General features: G+C 31.3%; 1 pseudogene; it reads left to right on the top strand.

Moving 5' to 3' along the window:
• The first annotated feature begins 6,449 nt into the window (after positions 1 to 6,449).
• On the top strand, positions 6,450 to 7,742 carry LOC100814203 (probable pectin methyltransferase QUA2; annotated as a pseudogene).
• Positions 7,743 to 8,380: the final 638 nt, after the last annotated feature.

The raw sequence follows: 8,380 nt of genomic DNA, 5'->3' as shown, positions 1-8,380 counted from the left end.
TTTGCATATGGAGGAAATTGAATTGCCTTATGCAAACAAAGAATTTAAAATTGAAGAAATTTGAATTCATTTATCCAAACAAAAGATTTGAAAAATGAAGGAAATTAAAATCAAAGCAATTCAAATTCTAGGCATTTCAAATTTTTTGAAATTTTGAAATTCTTAATCCAAACACAAGGTTAGTGATTAATGGAATATTATATTTGATTAGGGTTGATTTATTGGACAAATACATTAGATTTTCTGAGTCGGAATAGATTTTGAATTTTGATTATATGAATATCATTTTTTACCTTGAGCCCCTCAACATTATTGGTCAATTTCTGTCACCGATAATTTTGATACTCTTATTTTGTGTTTTGTAAAAAAAAGGTTAAATTATTCATTTGGTACCTATACTTTTACAATTCGTACCTTTTAGTCCCTATAGTTTAGAAGTGGTCTTTTTAGTCCTTATAGTTTATATTTTAATTCTTTTTTAGTCCTTATAGTTTCAAAGTGATGTTTTTAGTCCCTATAATTTGTATTTTAATTACCTTTTAGTCCTTACTACAAAGAAAATATATAAAAATAATTAGCTAAAAATTAGTTATAAATTACCAACTATTTTTTATTATAAATTATCTTGCGATAAATTAGTTACGAATTATATGCTAATATTTTTGTAATTAATTGTAATTGATAATATTATTCATATTTTGATGGTAAAGACTAAAAGAGAATTAAAATATAAAGTATAGGAATTAAAAAGACTACTTTTAAATTATAGAGACTATAAAGAAATTAAAATACAAATTATAAGGATTAAAAAAATTACTTTCAAACTAAAAAGACTAAAAAGGAATTAAAATGTAAACTATAGCTAGAGAATGATTTCAATTAATACTTTAATATATATGCAAATAATAAGAGAAAGACGACATGTAGGGATTTTAGGCTTAAATGTGTTAATATGTTGACATGTGATATATGGAAATTCATGGTGAAGATTGTTTGGTTGTCAAGTGGCATAGAAAGATATTGATTATCACAAGTCTATTTGTTCGTCTTCGAGTTCACCTTTCTCTACTTTTGTTTTTCACAAACGTAGCAATTCAGATAATTACTAGTTGTTTCATACAATGTAGTCATCAGAAGTTCACCACACGTCTAGACTTGTGGAAAAGAGAAGATTTCCATTAACATCCGTGTTGATATACAGTAAGCTTTATTCAAGCACAAATTCTAATGATTCTGACAGGGTTGTCTTATATAATCACATGATATGCAGGGTTGTCTTATAATAATTCATATATAGCTAGTATTTATAAAATTGAAATTATTATTTATTCGAACTTTTGTATTTTTGGATTTTTTATCGATCAGTCAGACCATAATTAATATTGTTGGATTGCATGTACGGTGGAAATAAATTTAAATTTATTTGCAGTTTGAAAGCTATATTGATTTCTTTGTGTAGATACTTACATGGGCATGGGAGAGGAAAAGATGGTTACGTTAACGTTGGTCACAAGTCTTAATTACACACTTGAGTTGTATCAAATGAACTTCGAGATCCTCAGCAAATTATAGTGAGTTAGTGACTGAAGTTACCACATGAGCTTTTTAATTTGTTTATTTATTATTTCTATTTTTGTTCTGTTCTTTATTTTTGTGATAAATTATCTTCATATATTTCATGCAAAAGTCTTGCACGTATCTTGAAACAAACTTTAGTTATTCTCGCAGGTACTATTCATTAGTCTTTGCTAAAGGACAAAGTAAAATAGAAGCAATTTCACTCACTAATTAAAGTCTATGCCGTGAAGTTTAATGTAGGTTATATATATATATATATATATATATATACTCTAAGTGTCATTATTGTTGTGGGGGAGACAATGCTCGTGGACCTTGACCCTTGGCAGTGTCAAATGAAAATATGAAATTGAACAAGTCATACATAGCTAGGGACAGTGGCGGATTTTGGAGGGCCTAAAAATTTGAAAATGTCATTTCTTATAGATAATTTAAAGCATTTAATGATATCATCTAAATATTTACTATTTTTAATGGATTATTATTATGATATTAGAATATTATCTTATTAATTTATTAATAACAATTTTTAATTAGTTTTTCTAACGACTTCTATACCATTGTCTACTACTAAATAAAAAATAAATTAGAGAATTTATGTTTAAATTATTCCTTTGAAAATTTTGCAAGCCATATTAATTTATTTAATAAAAAAATTGTACTAGAAGCACAAAAAATATTAAAAAAAATAACAATTTATCAATAAATTTAAGGGAAATGTAATATTACCAGAATCATAAAAAAAATTGAAGAAAAAAATTATAAGAAAATTACAAAATCAATATAAAAGAATTTTCATAAAAAACCTACAACTTAAAACTTCAATTGAAATTTTATGGAGTAATGTTTTCTTGGTGGCAATTATATAGCTCGTATATTGTTTGCTTAACTTTTTTTTTTTTTTTAAGTTTCTTCGCAATGAAATGTTTTGACTTAGGAGAACTTGTATAATGATCGATACAGATATAGATTTGAGAAAAGAAACCAAAAGCACATATACGATTAAATTCTTTAGATGGCATTTTTTTTAAAGCAATCGAAGGATAGTATGTTATAAATAGAGCTTGGAGTAATGTCACAAGTTGTGCCACCATTCCAAACAAAATATAAGTACATCAGTTTTGGGTATGAAAGTAGGTTTTAAAAAATAGGATAAATAGTTTCTTTCGTTCCTATAGTTTGTGTTGAATCAAAGTAATTGAAGATTAGTTTTAGGATCTTTTGGTTTTAATAATATTATAATGCCAAATAAATTTGTAAACATGTGGCATTTGTATTATATTGAATGTTTTTATATTAGGCATGTTGAGTGTCTTAGACTTAGTTTTATTATTTATGCTAAGTAGAAATCAAACATGATAAGAAAAATGTATTGCCCTCAATTTTTTTATAGAAACAATGAGTTTAACACTCTAATCGATTACCAAGTTTAATAACCAATTACAAAGTGTTAGAACAAACAACAAAACTCACGTCTCTTAAAATATTGGCAAGAATCATTAATTTAATCGATTATCATGTTTTGTAATCGATTACCTAAGCCAATTTCAATCGAAAGGAGTCTCTGTGGCCCGAGATAATCAATTATTACATTTAATAATCAATTATTCTAGAACCATAGAAGTTTGAGAAGCCCTTTGTGAATAATCAATTATCTCAACATGTAATTGATTACCTTATTTTTAGAAATTCAAAACAAACAAGGATTTGAATGAATTAATCAACTGCCATATTTGATAATCAATTAAATCAGTTTTATCTGTTAAAACTATAAATACCGTCACTTTTTCTTTCTTATTAATGACTCTTAATTTGATCTTATCTTTTGGAAAACACTTTCTGAGAGTTAGCTAAGGAAATCACTGCATTTCAACAAATGATTCATCATGATCGAGATTCATTCATTCTTCATCATGCTTTGAGAAAGAAACGAAGAACTTGGAGATATTGTGATTTACACAGTCAGGTGTATTCAATCTAATTTTGAATTATTTCTAGTTTTTGACCTTGATTAGGGTTATCAAGTGTTTGTGTGAGTTGATAGGGTTTCAATGCCTGATCCTTCTCTTGTAGGGTTCAAGGGAAGAGTAGGATTTTAGGAAACTGCATGTGCATAGTGTATGCACTTGGTTCTCTATTAATGAAAGTTCTAAGGGGTCTTAGAACTTAGAACAAATGGATGTGGGTCCTCTCGAGGACTAAACAAATATAAATTCTTAGTGTGATTGTTTCTTTCTTTAAACCTTTTTTTTAATAAATCTTGGTAATGGAATTGATGTAAAAGGGCCATAAAACTATTTTTCATTTGTTTGTGTATTCATTGTTTTCATTGATCGAAAATCTTTCATAACAAGTTTCAGAGAAAACCATGTTTACAAGAGGCATAAGGTTTAATTGAATCTAAAGAACGATTAAGTAAATATTTCAAAAAGAATCTATTCAATCCCCTTTCTAGATTCCTGAATATTCCAATAGTTTGTACTCAGTTTGGTGACAATTTCATCCTTAAACTATGGAAATGATCAATTTAGTCCACAAACGAAAAGCCACTATCTAATGTTGCATCGTCGTTGTTGGCCATAGGTAATACAAATGGTAGGAACGAGAATAGTCAAGAACATTGGGGTTTAGGTTGTTCTCTCTCACAATGGTAAAATGAAGTAAAACCTAAATGGTCACATTGTGTGGTGACTTTTAGATTTAAAACAAAAAGAGTATAGTGACAATTTGGTCTACAATTGCTTGGCCTAGCGTGTGTTATTCATTTTTCGTACACGTGGATATGCCACATCGATCTTCACATGCCATGTTGCATAAAACGTTAGCAGAGGCGAAGATGACTTAATGGTTGGATTAAATTGTTGAAGATGAGAGGTCATCTCGCAAGGGAAGGTCGCATTTTGTTACTCCATTGCACCACAAATGCATGAATCAGGATGCTCTATTTGAACCCTTTATTTCCCTACCACAATTTGAAAGAATATATGAGTCTTTATGAATGTAGGAAGAGATTCAAAGCTAGTTGTAGACCATTTATTGGTCTTGTTGGATTTTTTGAAGGGATATTATGGGGGTCAATTAGTGTGTGCTGGTTGACAAGATGCTAACAATGAAATTTTTCCTATAGCATATGCTATTGTCAATGTTAGACAAATATAATTGGAAATGATGTTTTACTTTGTTGCATCAAGATCTAGGTGATAAAAAACAATTTGGTAGGAACTTCATGTCTAACATTAAAAAGGTAACAATCTTACCTTTTTTTTTTTTGCATTCATGCATGAATAACTATCATTTGTGCATGATTCATGGATTAATGTATCAATATATACTATAGTATTAAGACCACTCTAACATTAACTGTCATACATTAGGGACCAATTTGTCCATATGTTTCAATTACAATTTATTCTGATTGCTAATTATATTTATATGAAATCATGTAGGGCTGGTCCTAGTAATGAGAGAGGTTTTTCCTCACACTACTAAAAAAAGCATTTTCTACGACACCGAAACAAAGATGACTCCTTAAGAACCATCTTAAATTCGATGGCAGTGACAATTTTATAATATGGACAACTTCAACGACTTAAAAAGTTGTGTTCAAGCAATTGAAAAGGCTTATGTCTCACTTACACTCACAGCAGTGTATAGAGATAAGAGAGAGAGCCCTAAACTAAAACTCCTAAAATTCCGTCACCGCGATGGACATGCATCAACGCCCTCCTCCCTGTCATCGTCAACAGCCTCGGTGACGCCAAGCAGCCTGTCTGCAATGCCGCACTCCTCTTCTACTGGCTCCTTTACTCTATCACCAACCTCGTCATCAGGATCGAGAACTTGAACCAACGTCTCAAACGCTTGAAGAATCACGATTGAGATTTCACCCTTGCAGATAAGTCGGTTAATCCATTCATCCCTCAAATATAAACATCAACTTTGTGTCTTCTTCTTTGTCTTGGGAACGATCTATTTCTATCACCTTTTTTTCTCAATTGATGTTTGATTGATGACGATTATTGACTTTATTTATAGTATTACTATTTCAAAGTTACTTCAACTTCTACCACCTAGGGTTCCTTTTGGGGATTTTCTTTTTTGTTGTGGTCAGGGATCCAATTGCGTCTACCTCTTCGTTCTCTTATATCATAGGAAAACACCATTTCGATTATTGTTGAGCGTTACTTTGATTTTGCACATTGTTATGATTTGTTGCTATTGATGTTTATTGACGTGAGAATGCTCGTATTGGAAGTTTGTTCTGTTACTTGAAATTTGACATGGTAGTAAGAGAATTATCAAATTTTCAACCTCAATTTGACATGGTAGTAAATAGATTCTATACAATGTGTATATATTTTTTTACCATTTTGAAATTAATGTGGCCTAATTCTTAGCATGGCCTATTTCTTACTTCCAGAAATTCTAGTTCTGGCCCTTCTTTGTGTGGTAGAGGTATTGAAGTGGAGACTCCCTATTATCGAGAATTGCTAAACTACATAGGTGGAATACAGAGTAGCCATTGGGTTCCAATTGAAAAAAGGGAAAGATGGCCTTCTCGGGCTAACTTGAACAACAATAAGTTGTCAATCTACGGTAATTGTTACGTTCTTCAATGCTAATTTATATAGCTCTTTGTGGAAGTGATTGCATTGTAATTGTATTGTCATACTGAATCAAATCTCCTACTCATTTAGTTAACTTAGTTTTCCTATATTTAAATGTACTAGTCTTGCAGCCTGATGAACTTACCAAGGACTCTGACAACTGGAAAACCGCAGTCCAGAATTATTGGTCTCTCATGTCACCTTTAATATTTTTCTGATCATCCTAAGAGGCCTGGTGATGAGGACCCTTCATTGCCTTACAACATGTTCATAAATGTGCTAGACATGAATGCTCATTTTGGTTGCTTTAATTCTGCATTGTTGCAAGCTAGAAAGTTTGTGTGGTGATGAATGTGGTCCTAATAAGTGGACTCAATTATCTTCCCTTAATCCAGAACAGAGGATTTATTGGCGTTTTGCATGATTGGTATGCTAATCTCTTTTCTCTTGTTCTTATTTTAAGTGTCATGCTTCTTTGCTTCAATAATTTTTTTTTTACTTAGCTTAATATGGATTCTCAGACACATGCTAAATTCTTTATTTATTCCATTCTTTTATCTTAATCCCCTCTAAACACTTAGAGTTATTGGTATTTCTTTTCTTTTTCCAAAATCTAAAGATTAATTTCATTATTCAGGTCTAACTATTTTTCAGTTGAGGACTGAGGTTTATACATGTTGTAACATTTACACTTTTTGAACCTTCTCAATTTACACTTTTCAACATAATTTACAGATTTATTGAACTCATTGACCATACGGAAGGTTACATTTGTTTTGTTAAATGACTCCAAAATTATGGAGTTATACTTATATGAAATCATCTTATGATTTGCTCAAGAATGAGTAACTACTTACCAGAGTTGACTAAAAAAATCAAATGTGGCGATTTACCATTTAGTTTTCCAATTACAACTGACTCATAATCTTTGATAAGATTTTGCGAAGAATAGTATGTTGATAGGTCCTAAATAGAATATAGTTTCCTTAACAAATATGATTTTTGGTGGCTTCCAGGTGAAAGGATTTTCCAACGTACCCTAGAACCTATGACTTGGTGCATGCAGCAGGACTTCTGTCCCTTGAAACTGAGAAGCACAAATGCTCCATGCTTGACCTGTTCATTGAGATAGACAGGATACTTCACCCAGAGGTATGTGAATTTATTTAATATTGAACCAAAACTACTATAGTATTTTCTCATGAAATAGTTCATTAATATTATATGCAGTTTGTTATGTACAATGTGTATGAATTAGGCAACCCTTCTATTGTTGAAATTTGTTGACTGTGATGTGATCTCTATGTTCATGCTAGATTTTTTTAGAATAAGTAAAAATGTTTCATGATTTCATCCCCTATACATGTTTAAGGACTTCTGATATGCTGACATTGGTCATGTTTGTAGGGTTGGGTAATAATTCGCGATACAATTCCCTTAATAGAATCAGCTAGACCTCTAACAGCACAGCTGAAGTGGGATGCAAGAGTGATAGAAATTGAAAGTGATAGTGATTAGAGACTCATGATCTGCTAGAAACCTTTCTTCAAGAGATAGGCAAGCTAAAAAGAATTGAAGGATTGAAGAAATTAGACCATCATATACATATATTCATCTTCTATAATGTTCATTTATTACCATAAAGCTCCAAAAGTGGGGGTTGAAAATTTTGGACGTAAAAAGAACACAATATATTTTAGACTTCTGCTATCTTTATACATCTTTGGGTTAGTTTAAGCAGGTGAGCTTTCTTATATGGTAAAATTAACCAGAGTATGGTGCTATACTTTAAGAGCAGCAATAATCTTTTCATTTACAAAACCTTTTATGCAGACCACTAAAGCTGGGGAGATTGGGTCATCAACTATGCCTCACAAAGTGAATCCTATTGATTTTGAGAACAATGAAGGTAATTTAGGTGTAGCTAATGGAGGTATTGTTGGGGAGATTCGAAGGGTACACCTGTGGACCACGAGCCACCACATAAGGAGACCTGACACCACACTCTAACCCAAAACCTTAAGGCTCAGGTTTATGGATCTTCTTCTCACTTATATGGTGCTCAACCTTTCCACTTCTACTCGATGTGAGACTTCACCTCACACTTGTAACCCAACACATCTCCCCCTCAAGTGTGAGTCTCTTTCACATGGTAACCTCCCCCTCTAGCGAAAGTCTTCTAGCTTCATGTCTTC

Source organism: Glycine max, chromosome 14, assembly GCF_000004515.6.
Source record: "Glycine max cultivar Williams 82 chromosome 14, Glycine_max_v4.0, whole genome shotgun sequence".
Lineage (NCBI taxonomy): Eukaryota > Viridiplantae > Streptophyta > Magnoliopsida > Fabales > Fabaceae > Glycine > Glycine max.
Note: the sequence above shows the minus strand (reverse complement) of the source record. Positions and strands in the feature narration are given on the sequence as shown.